Below are 13,614 nucleotides of genomic sequence, written 5' to 3'. Positions count from 1 at the left end.
TGTATGGATGACAGAGATTTTACTGGTTGCTTCTCATTTTGTCAGTGAAGCCCAGCATCCAAAGATCCTTTCTCACCACTCCACCCCATGTCTTCGTGGGTTTACCCCTTCCATAGGTACTCTCCACAATTAGAGCTTGGCATCACATGACCAAACCAGCACAGTCTTACCTCTTGCACACATCATCTGATGCCTCTTATTGCACTTCCCCACCACTTATCTCATTGCCTGAGTGGTAGAGGGGTTGCCAGTACCTGATGACTCTCTTGGAGCCAGGTGTCCAAGACTGCAGCTTTGTCAAGGAGACATGTTGTGGAAAAGATACTTCACAAAAGGGGCTCACAAATGTTCACCATCCAGAAATAAACAATAATATAGATAATGTGAATAAGACTTTAATTTGCAGTACTGTAAACTACATATTTACACTTACATAATGTAAATGTAAATATATATATATCCAAATGTGGGCACCATAAATCGAAAAGTTAACTTTGTAAATCGTTTCACAGAAAGTTAACTTCAATAAATGTTGATCAGTTAATTGCTTCCTAATGTAAAAGAAGTTATGGATCTGTTCAGTTTCACTCACAGATGTTTTAATTAATTTTTTTTTTTTACTAAACAGTTTGAAACTTTGTATACTGGTGTAATTTCTCATGCTGAACATAGTTTTCTATGAACATATTTGACAAAATTTCGTATTTTAGAAGTTATTTTGCATTAAAGTTGTCATATTTGGGTAATTTTAACCAATCAACTATCTTTGCAATAGTAATTGAAGAGGAACAATTTCCGGGTCATCTCTACTAAATGTCACCACTCTTTTCTATTCATATGTTAGACAAAAGGTGAAGGGAAAGTGTTGCTCCTTGGTCATAGCTGACACAAAAGAGAAGATTTCCGCTGCAAGAAAGACAATGACACCTTTATCCTTTCTAGTCAGCATCGTGTATTCCTTACTCTTTCCCTCTTTACTGGCAGACAGCCACCTCTACGCTATCAACTACCAACCAGAGAGTGAACTTGTCACTGTTACTACAATTACCATAATTTCTGGAGTATAAGCTGCTATTTTTTACCTGGAAAATTTAGTGTGTGGATTATAGAAAGGTGTGCCTAATATGTGTACTTATTTACAAGTCAGGAGGAAAATAATTCGTGTATGGAGATCGAACGATTCCACTGATTTTTTCAGAGGAAAGGTTGGTTGGTGAACAACATGAAAGACTATGGCAACAGTACATTGGTGTGTGGAAGAAAACAAAAACATATTTGTTTTGTTTTATCTTCATGCTTTGATAATGTTATTTTTAATCTAATAAAAACTTTTATATTGATGAAATGTTTTTGTTGCTGATTATAGTAAGATAAAAATCATAACAATAACCATACAACCCATAGTTGTAAAATAAGGCATTTTGAAACCACAAACACATCAAAAATAAACAAGCTAGCTGCAGACTAGTAGATCTATAGGTCTTTTGAACATTGGTGTGCTTTTATGTGTGGTTAAAACCCAAATTTTCTGCCACATTCAGCCCTGTGGGTTAAATATCAATGTCGGACAAATGAATAAATATATGTAAATATTATTTCTTCCTTCTTGGTGTTGATTCTTTGATGTAAACTGATTACTTCAACGCAAAAACCAAAGACAAAAAAAGCGTATAATATGCAACACAGGCAGTAAACAAAAAATAAAATAGAACAGAGTGGTGACACTTAGTAGAGATGACTTGGAATTTGTTCCTCTCCGATTACTATCACAAACAGCAGTAGCTTCCTTCAACTGAATACACATCATCAATTGGTTAAAATTACCCAAATATGATAACTTTAATATGAAATAACTTCTAGGATACGAAATTTTGTTAAAAATGTTCAAAGTAAACTGTGTTCTGCATGAGACATTCCACCAGTATACAAAGTTTCAAACTGTTTAGTTAAAAAAAATAAAAAAATTTGTGAGCCAAACTGAACAGATCCCAATCCTCAAATGTTGACAGATTTTGTTTATTTATTTATTTTTGATGATGATGATAAGCTCAGGTTTTTTAATCTGTTCATCACAAATTACAAAATAAATGAAGAAAAAAAAAATGACCACAACCACTTGCTTATCAGGAAATTTGTAAGTTCGATTTAAAAAGAAAAACTATTTTTTTTCTAATGATAATCAAACCAAATGTTCATTTCGAGTCTCTCACCCAATGAGTATTTCTACCAAATATGGTGAAAATCTGTTCACCCTGCTTTCGCTTACATGTGCAGAGTAAAAAGTTAATTCCAACCGGAGTTGAGCTATGATTTTGCACATGCATATGATTTCTAAACTTTCTTCTTCCTTTTTTTCCCCCCACTAAATCTTAAACTTATAACATCTATTTCAGCTTTGATACCAAACCACAAATTATTTCCTCTTTTATGCCACTAATGTGGGTTCTGTACCAATGTATCCAATACATAAATGTACCTATGTTTAATATAACATGAACGCCATAAGTGTTTTATATAAGATGAAAACAATCACATTTATTTCAAACGTATCGAGTTGCTTTGAGGATTTTAGTGGGTGAATATGACATTTATCTCTCATGAATCTTATGACTGAGTCGTAAAATGAAAGTGATCTGAGGAAAAACATATTTTCCTGGCATTTAGCTGTTATTTCAAGCATATTGAGATTTCTAGTGATGCAGAAAATGAGATGCATGAATAGCTTTTCACAATCTCTAAATTTGTCTCTCCACACATGCTCCTAAAAAGATATGTTAAATAAATCATCACTATTGCCACATTGCCACTCAGCGAGCATCCATCACCCTTCTATAATATGTGTATGGATGCTGTCATCATTTGGATCTACAAAATTGAGTGAATGGTTGACAATTTCATGAGTATAGAAGTTGCAGAGATTCACAAAAGAAGCATAATATCGGACATCAAATGCGATTCATAGAAAATTGGTAATCACTGTCGTTACTTCCAGTTTCTATTGCAGAACACTTTCATTTTTTCAAGGACACCAAAATCAAGGAAGAATATGTCAGGGATTTGCTCAACATAGACAACTCAGCATTTGTGACGTCCAATAGCTTTGAGGACATGCAACACATTGTGGATCTGTTTTGTTGTGCTCCAGACATTTTTCATCTCAAGAGCAACATTTCAAAGACTCAACTGCTCTACCTGCCATCATCATCATCATCATCATCAAGACATCTTTGTTGATTGAGTGAAGCTGAGCTAGTGGCAGTACATGGAAGCCTTTACTTATCTTGGCAGCACAGTGACTTTGAGAGGTGAATACATTTGGCTGCAAAGGTTCTTGGCTCTCCAGAGAAGTGTCTGCAGAACTTCCGAGATATTACCCACAATATGAAGATAAAGGTGTAGAGTGCCACAGTGCTGTTTTGCCTCCTCTGCATCACAGAGTGCATGATCCTGTATTGCTGGCGTGAACCCAACGTCATCTGTGCTCCATCTTGCATATCTGATGGTGGTAGGATCACATTCCTGATATAGAAGTTGTGCACCACACTGGCACAGTTAGTGTGGAGGCTATCATTGCCTCATCGCAGCTGTGCTGTGAGGGACATGTTTGCAAGATGGAGGGCAGCTGGCTCCCAAAAGCAATTTTCTACGTTAAATTGCGTCAGGTCAGGAAGGGCCATGGGGGCCAAAGGTTGCGATGTGCTAAAGAGACATATGAAGAACCCCGGCGTCTCTGCAGACACCTGAGGGAAGGCACTTCAATAACTGCTGAGGCTCTTAATTCAAGCTATTGAACAACAGAGAATACGAAAGAGCACATGAAACGCGTCTTTTCTCCATTGTGTAAAACAACTTCGTCTACAGCAGATCAAGAGCAGGCCTTGTAGCCTTCATGTGAACTTGTCAGAGATGGTTTCTGAATAGAACAGTCAACATTGACCTACAATGGACATCCGACAACGGCGACGCCACAAAGTGTTTATCTGAAATTACGCAGTGTCCGTAGTAATTTCCGGTTTGTATTGCAAAGACTTTCGTTTTCTTAAAACACTTTATTTTCACTATTTTATGAATCTAAACTGTACGTTAACAAAGTGTGTCTGGAATCGTGCGGGGACGAACATGGCCAATGACTAAACTTGGATTACTTTGCTGGGATTAATGCAATAAACTAAAAGCAAGGTATGCAAAAGATAACTTATTTCAATACAAAATTTCTCTCTACGTTTCCACGGCGACAATGTCTATTTTTTTTCTGTGGATGTTAGACGAGTGCATGCGTACTCAAGACGGGTTTGTTGTGGATCAAAATAGTTCAATACAACTGTGACTGGGTAAAGTTTCAGTACAAATTATTTGCTAAACGAAAATAATTCGTCACTTGGTATCAAAACTAAATGTCACAAACCGGTTCAAATAAGGCTTTTTATTCGAACTTTATTATTGCTCGCCGTCTCATCCGTTTCTCACCGGTGTCCAAAGATTAAGACGCGACGTTTTATATTATGTAAAGACAGTATCCATCTAAGAACGTCATTTGACAATAGCCGCATTTTCGCACTCAATACAAAATCAGATGTCTATATCTTCATCTATTGTTACTTCTGCCTTAGCAAGGTTAATATACTCGTATGTACAAAATAAAGTAAATTTTTCAATTATAAAATCTATACAATACTCGTATACCTATTTGCGACATAGGTCCGGTTTCCACTACGACTTAAAACGGTCAAACTCGAACTGAAATCCTCTGCTAATTGCCTTTTGCTTGGAAATTTTGTTTCCACTCTAAAACACACATTGCTTGGTTTGTATCCCTCCCTTGAGACCCAGCTACACTCTAGCTGAGAAAACTAAAAATATATTGCAATGTATAGAAATAATTTTTTTTTAAATATGAAACGAAAGCTGAAGGGTTGTTAGAAGATACAGTATAAAAATTATTCATATCCAGAATAGAGAAACAGAAACTACCAATTCGGTGCTTTGTCAATAGCATTACAAAACAATATTGCGATCTTTCGCTTTGACTTACAGATCTGTCATCAATGTTCATTAATTTCCGTAAAAATTAAAAAATTTATTTACTTTACTTTTGTTTTATAGTCAAAGAGAGGAGAAAGTGAAAGATGTATGTACGTGAAAATGAAATGGGCGTGAGAGAGAGAGAGAGAGAGGAAGAGAGTAACTGAAGGGAGGGGGGGTTGTCATGTATACATATGCATACATCTTTTTTGTATGTACATGTGCGTGAGAGAGAGAGAGGGAGAGAGAGTGAGAGAGAGAGAACGTATGTGTTTTCCTGTATAAGTGACACACTCTCTCTCTTTCTCTCTCTTTTACACACACACTTTCATACATCTTTCACTTTCTCCTCTCTTTCATTATAAAACAAAAGTAAATGAATAAAATTTTTTTACGGAAATTAACGAACAAAGCAGATCCAGATGACAGTTCGTTGACAACTTTGCGAGGTATAACAAAACAACCAAAAATATTACACAAAAAAATAGTGTTTTTCGAAAGGGGTGTCACATTTTTGCTATCAGTCGGTGTCAAGAAGGTTAACCGGAATTTCTTTCGTCTCCCATCGCCCTTCCCTACCCACTCGCTTGTCAATACTTGTGTGGAGAAGGGAGACCGACGAAAAATCAAACCACATAGCGATGGTGAATTCGTGAAAGAATGTATCATTATATTATATGATCAGAAAAAATTTGTTTGGCAATATTAGCTTGTCAAAAGCAACTGTTTCTGATCGTATTAAAGATATCGTTGATGACATTAAAAATTCTCTAAAATCTGTTTCAGCAGAATTTGTATTGTATTCCTTAGCTATTCACGAGACAACTGATCTGTCTAATACTGCTCAAATGACAATATTTATACAGGCAATAAGGCGGCGAGCTTGGCAGAATCGTTAGCACGACGAGCGAAATGTTCAGCGGTATTTCGTCTGCCGTTACGTTCTGAGTTCAAATTCCGCCGAGGTCGACTTTGCCTTTCATCCTTTCGGGATCGATTAAATAAGTACCAGTTATCGACTGGGGTCGATATAATCGGCTTAATCCGTTTGTCTGTCTGTCCTTGTTTGTCCCTTCTGTGTTTAGCCCCTTGTGGGTAGTAAAGAAATAGGGGATCTTTTCACTTTGACTGGCAGATTTTTAAAATAATTTCTTTTTAACTAAACACCTTTAAACTTCGTATACTGCTAGTGTGTTACATAAAACATCTTTTTCTCTTGGATTTCTTGAGAAAATTCTGTAGTTTGTAAGCTATTTGTTGTTTAATTTCTTGCATTTCGGCAATTTCAACTAATCAACGACGTCTATTGAGGTGAATACAATTACTGCTGTTTGTCAACAACAATTATTTGCGGTGTCATATCAATGTGTCACTGTTATTTATGACATATTTCATATCAGTTACGTTCGTATGAATAAAAGATTATCGTTATTAAACTTTTATTAATAAACACATATTCTAAGTTCAAAGCGAAAAGATCCGAAATAGGTATTTTGCCTGCCATTACGTTCTGAGTTCAAATTCCGCCAAGGTCAACTTGGCCTTTCATCCTTTCGGGGTTGATTAAATAAGTACCAGTTATGCACTGGGGTCGATATAATCAACTTAATCCGTTTCTCTGTCCTTGTTTGTCCCCTCTATGTTTAGCCCTTTGTGGATAGTAAAGAAATAGAAATAGGTATTTTGTCTGCTTTTACGTTCTGAGTTCAAATTCTGCCAAGGTCGACTTTGCCTTTCATCCTTTCGGGGTCGATTAAATAAGTATCAGTTATCGACTGGGGTCAATTTAATCGACTTAATCCGTTTGTCTGTCTTTGTTACTCCCCTCTGTGTGTAGCCCCTTGTGGGCAGTAAAGAAATAGGTATTTTGTCTGTCTGAGTTCATATTCCGTCGAGGTCAACTTGGCCTTTCATCCTTTTGCGGTTGATAAATTAATTACCAGTTGCATACTGGTGTCAATCTAATCGACTGGCCCCCTTACTAAAAATTTTGGGCCTTGTGCCTAGAGTAGAAAAGAATATTTATATGTGCAATAACTGCAAAATTCAACATTGAGGAAGAATTTCTTGCCTTGAAATCAATGTATGGAACAACTCATTCATCTTTCATAAATCTTAGGATTTAAGCAGGCAATTGCATCATTCATCTTTCATAAATCTTAGGATTTTAGCGGGTAATTACATCATTCATCTTGTGATAAATCTTAGGATTTTAGCAGGCAAGGCGATTACGTCGTTCATCTTTCATAACTCTTAAGATTTTAGCAGGCAGTTATGCCGTTCATTTTTCATAAATCTTATGAGTCGTAAAATGAAAATGATATGAGGAAAAGCAGACATTTAGCTGTTATTTCAAACGTATTAATTTTTTAGTGAGATGTGATAGGTTTTTTGTCAGCTAGGTCAGGTGAAGTGTACACATGGGCAAAATCATAACTCCACCAATTGAAATCAACTTTTTTTTATTTTGTAATTTGTGATAAGAGGATTTATAAACCCGAGCTTAGATAAAATAAATAAACTCGCTTATTTCAAACATATCGAATTACTTTGAAGATTTTAGCAGATGAATATGTCATTTATCTCTCATAGATCTTATGATCAAGTAGTAAAATAAAAGTGATATGAGGAAAAACTTATTTTTCTGGCATTTAGCTGTTAGTTCAAGTATATCGAGTTTTCTAGTGAAAGCATGATATTTTTTTTGCCTGCTGTTTCAGAAGTCTACACATACATAAATGAACATAGCCAATATATAGAATGGAAAAAGATGGGGAGGAGTAACATCAGATGTTTGTGAAGAAAAGTTGAAATTTTTCAGATTCATAAGAGATGTATCAAAACAAAAACAAAATCAAGTGTAATGGGTGTAAAAAAAAATGCGTATTAGATGAATAGGAAAACAAAAAATTTATGCCTACAAACCATGGGGTGGGGAGAGGACTTTTGGAACTTTCACAAGATCCAATGTTTTCCCTCATAACTTTAAGGAAAAGAGATATCTTTTAATGAAACCACATTCAGCAGTGCCAATCCTTTTGTCTTACAGATCACAAGGCAACCTCACTAGTGTTGGTGCCATGATAAAATGTACCCAGAAACCCTGCAAAGAGATCGGTAAACAAGCAGACAGTGTTGGTTTGGAAAAATCCTTTAGTCTTGTCTTGTGAATATAAAAGATCCCCATTGTTGGTACCTCAATAAATGCATGCACTGCAAAAGTTGGTGATAGGAAAGACATCCAGCCATAGAAACTAAGTCTCAAAAGACTGAAACAAGATTTGACTCCCCAACTTGTGTGAAAGGGTGTTTATCTGTGAATGATGACTGGATAAGACTATAATGAGCAGTCTAACCCATGAGAGCAGACATAAAGTAAGACTATAATGAGCAGTCTAACCCATGAGAGCAGGCATAAAGTAAGACTATAATGAGCAGTCTAACCCATGAGATCAGGCATAAAGTAAGACTATAATGAGCAGTCTAACCCATGAGAGCAGACATAAAGTAAGACTATAATGAGCAGTCTAACCCATGAGAGCAGGCATAAAGTAAGACTATAATGAGCAGTCTAACCCATGAGAGCAGGCATAAAGTAAGACTATAATGAGCAGTCTAACCCATGAGAGCAGGCATAAAGTAAGACTATAATGAGCAGTCTAACCCATGAGAGCAGGCATAAAGTAAGACTATAATGAGCAGTCTAACCCATGAGAGCAGGCATAAAGTAAGACTATAATGAGCAGTCTAACCCATGAGAGCAGGCATAAAGTAAGACTATAATGAGCAGTCTAACCCATGAGAGCAGGCATAAAGTAAGACTATAATGAGCAGTCTAACCCATGAGAGCAGGCATAAAGTAAGACTATAATGAGCAGTCTAACCCATGAGAGCAGGCATAAAGTAAGACCATAATGAGCAGTCTAACCCATGAGAGCAGACATAAAGTAAGACTATAATGAGCAGTCTAACCCATGAGAGCAGGCATAAAGTAAGACTATAATGAGCAGTCTAACCCATGAGAGCATACATAAAGTAAGACTATAATGAGCAGTCTAACCCATGAGAGCAGGCATAAAGTAAGACTATAATGAGCAGTCTAACCCATGAGAGCAGACATAAAGTAAGACTATAATGAGCAGTCTAACCCATGAGAGCAGACATAAAGTAAGACTATAATGAGCAGTCTAACCCATGAGTGCAGGCATAAAGTAAGACTATAATGAGCAGTCTAACCCATGAGAGCAGGCATAAAGTAAGACTATAATGAGCAGTCTAACCCATGAGAGCAGACATAAAGTAAGACTATAATGAGCAGTCTAACCCATGAGAGCAGACATAAAGTAAGACTATAATGAGCAGTCTAACCCATGAGTGCAGGCATAAAGTAAGACTATAATGAGCAGTCTAACCCATGAGAGCAGGCATAAAGTAAGACTATAATGAGCAGTCTAACCCATGAGAGCAGACATAAAGACTATAATGAGCAGTCTAACCCATGAGAGCAGACATAAAGTAAGACTATAATGAGCAGTCTAACCCATGAGAGCAGGCATAAAGTAAGACTATAATGAGCAGTCTAACCCATGAGAGCAGACATAAAGTAAGACTATAATGAGCAGTCTAACCCATGAGAGCAGGCATAAAGTAAGACTATAATGAGCAGTCTAACCCATGAGAGCAGGCATAAAGTAAGACTATAATGAGCAGTCTAACCCATGAGAGCAGACATAAAGTAAGACTATAATGAGCAGTCTAACCCATGAGAGCAGACATAAAGACTATAATGAGCAGTCTAACCCATGAGAGCAGACATAAAGTAAGACTATAATGAGCAGTCTAACCCATGAGAGCAGGCATAAAGTAAGACTATAATGAGCAGTCTAACCCATGAGAGCAGGCATAAAGTAAGACTATAATGAGCAGTCTAACCCATGAGAGCAGACATAAAGTAAGACTATAATGAGCAGTCTAACTCATGAGAGCAGGCATAAAGTAAGACTATAATGAGCAGTCAACCCATGAGAGCAGCATAAAGTAAGACTATAATGAGCAGTCTAACCCATGAGAGCAGGCATAAAGTAAGACTATAATGAGCAGTCTAACCCATGAGAGCAGACATAAGTAAGACTATAATGAGCAGTCTAACCCATGAGAGCAGACATAAAGTAAGACTATAATGAGCAGTCTAACCCATGAGTGCAGGCATAAAGTAAGACTATAATGAGCAGTCTAACCCATGAGAGCAGGCATAAGTAAGACTATAATGAGCAGTCTAACCCGTGAGAGCAGGCATAAAGTAAGACTATAATGAGCAGTCTAACCCATGAGAGCAGACATAAAGTAAGACTATAATGAGCAGTCTAACCCATGAGAGCAGCATAAAGTAAGACTATAATGAGCAGTCTAACCCATGAGAGCATACATAAAGTAAGACTATAATGAGCAGTCTAACCCATGAGAGCAGACATAAAGTAAGACTATAATGAGCAGTCTAACCCATGAGAGCAGGCATAAAGTAAGACTATAATGAGCAGTCTAACCCATGAGAGCAGGCATAAAGTAAGACTATAATGAGCAGTCTAACCCATGAGAGCAGGCATAAAGTAAGACTATAATGAGCAGTCTAACCCATGAGAGCAGGCATAAAGTAAGACTATAATGAGCAGTCTAACCCATGAGATCAGGCATAAAGTAAGACTATAATGAGCAGTCTAACCCATGAGAGCAGACATAAAGTAAGACTATAATGAGCAGTCTAACCCGTGAGAGCAGGCATAAAGTAAGACTATAATGAGCAGGCATAAAGTAAGACTATAATGAGCAGTCTAACCCATGAGAGCAGACATAAAGTAAGACTATAATGAGCAGTCTAACCCATGAGAGCAGACATAAAGTAAGACTATAATGAGCAGTCTAACCCATGAGAGCAGACATAAAGTAAGACTATAATGAGCAGTCTAACCCATGAGAGCAGGCATAAAGTAAGACTATAATGAGCAGTCTAACCCATGAGAGCAGGCATAAAGTAAGACTATAATGAGCAGTCTAACCCATGAGAGCAGGCATAAAGTAAGACTATAATGAGCAGTCTAACCCATGAGAGCAGGCATAAAGTAAGACTATAATGAGCAGTCTAACCCATGAGAGCAGGCATAAAGTAAGACTATAATGAGCAGTCTAACCCATGCGAGCAGACATAAAGTAAGACTATAATGAGCAGTCTAACCCATGAGAGCAGACATAAAGACTATAATGAGCAGTCTACCCATGAGAGCAGGCATAAAGTAAGACTATAATGAGCAGTCTAACCCATGAGAGCAGGCATAAAGTAAGACTATAATGAGCAGTCTAACCCATGAGAGCAGACATAAAGTAAGACTATAATGAGCAGTCTAACCATGAGAGCAGACATAAAGTAAGACTATAATGAGCAGTCTAACCCATGAGTGCAGGCATAAAGTAAGACTATAATGAGCAGTCTAACCCATGAGAGCAGGTATAAAGTAAGACTATAATGAGCAGTCTAACCCGTGAGAGCAGGCATAAAGTAAGACTATAATGAGCAGTCTAACCATGAGAGCAGACATAAAGTAAGACTATAATGAGCAGTCTAACCCATGAGAGCAGGCATAAAGTAAGACTATAATGAGCAGTCTAACCCATGAGAGCATACATAAAGTAAGACTATAATGAGCAGTCTACCCATGAGAGCAGACATAAAGTAAGACTATAATGAGCAGTCTAACCATGAGAGCAGGCATAAAGTAAGACTATAATGAGCAGTCTAACCCATGAGAGCAGGCATAAAGTAAGACTATAATGAGCAGTCTAACCCATGAGAGCAGGCATAAAGTAAGACTATAATGAGCAGTCTAACCCATGAGAGCAGGCATAAAGTAAGACTATAATGAGCAGTCTAACCATGAGATCAGGCATAAAGTAAGACTATAATGAGCAGTCTAACCCATGAGAGCAGACATAAAGTAAGACTATAATGAGCAGTCTAACCCGTGAGAGCAGGCATAAAGTAAGACTATAATGAGCAGGCATAAAGTAAGACTATAATGAGCAGTCTAACCCATGAGAGCAGACATAAAGTAAGACTATAATGAGCAGTCTAACCCATGAGAGCAGACATAAAGTAAGACTATAATGAGCAGTCTAACCCATGAGAGCAGACATAAAGTAAGACTATAATGAGCAGTCTAACCCATGAGAGCAGGCATAAAGTAGACTATAATGAGCAGTCTAACCCATGAGAGCAGGCATAAAGTAAGACTATAATGAGCAGTCTAACCCATGAGAGCAGGCATAAAGTAAGACTATAATGAGCAGTCTAACCCATGAGAGCAGGCATAAAGTAAGACTATAATGAGCAGTCTAACCCATGAGAGCAGGCATAAAGTAAGACTATAATGAGCAGTCTAACCCATGCGAGCAGACATAAAGTAAGACTATAATGAGCAGTCTAACCCATGAGAGCAGACATAAAGACTATAATGAGCAGTCTAACCCATGAGAGCAGACATAAAGTAAGACTATAATGAACAGTCTAACCCATGAGAGCAGGCATAAAGTAAGACTATAATGAGCAGTCTAACCCATGAGAGCAGGCATAAAGTAAGACTATAATGAGCAGTCTAACCCATGAGAGCAGGCATAAAGTAAGACTATAATGAGCAGTCTAACCCATGAGAGCAGGCATAAAGTAAGACTATAATGAGCAGTCTAACCCATGAGAGCAGGCATAAAGTAAGACTATAATGAGCAGTCTAACCCATGAGAGCAGGCATAAAGTAAGACTATAATGAGCAGTCTAACCCATGCGAGCAGACATAAAGTAAGACTATAATGAGCAGTCTAACCCATGAGAGCAGACATAAAGACTATAATGAGCAGTCTAACCCATGAGAGCAGACATAAAGTAAGACTATAATGAGCAGTCTAACCCATGAGAGCAGGCATAAAGTAAGACTATAATGAGCAGTCTAACCCATGAGAGCAGGCATAAAGTAAGACTATAATGAGCAGTCTAACCCATGAGAGCAGGCATAAAGTAAGACTATAATGAGCAGTCTAACCCATGAGAGCAGACATAAAGTAAGACTATAATGAGCAGTCTAACCCGTGAGAGCAGGCATAAAGTAAGACTATAATGAGCAGTCCAACCCATGAGAGCAGACATAAAGTAAGACTATAATGAGCAGTCTAACCCATGAGAGCAGGCATAAAGTAAGACTATAATGAGCAGTCTAACCCATGAGAGCAGGCATAAAGTAAGACTATAATGAGCAGTCTAACCCATGAGAGCAGGCATAAAGTAAGACTATAATGAGCAGTCTAACCCATGAGAGCAGACATAAAGTAAGACTATAATGAGCAGTCTAACCCATGAGAGCAGACATAAAACAATGTAAATGAATGGGAATGTTTATTGAACCAAACTTTTGTGATTGATGCATGTTCTGTATGCTGAAAGTTGTTTTATAGATCAAACATTACAGAAACTCTATAAAGGTAGTGCCCTTTAATGAGCCAGTAATAGGCTCATTGTAAACATCCTGCAACCAACGACACAATTATTCACAG

The 13,614-nt window shown here is 37.4% G+C and overlaps 1 protein-coding gene across 1 annotated transcript in view; it reads right to left on the bottom strand.

The window, feature by feature from the left end:
* LOC115222566 (large neutral amino acids transporter small subunit 1) overlaps positions 1–13,614 on the bottom strand; it is an 88,791-nt gene that overhangs the window by 4,892 nt on the left and 70,285 nt on the right. The gene's annotated exons all lie outside the window — the stretch shown is intronic.

The sequence above is a fragment of the Octopus sinensis genome, linkage group LG20 (genome assembly GCF_006345805.1).
Source record: "Octopus sinensis linkage group LG20, ASM634580v1, whole genome shotgun sequence".
In the NCBI taxonomy this organism is placed as follows: Eukaryota; Metazoa; Mollusca; class Cephalopoda; order Octopoda; family Octopodidae; genus Octopus; species Octopus sinensis.
This window is presented reverse-complemented; position numbering and strand designations above follow the sequence as displayed.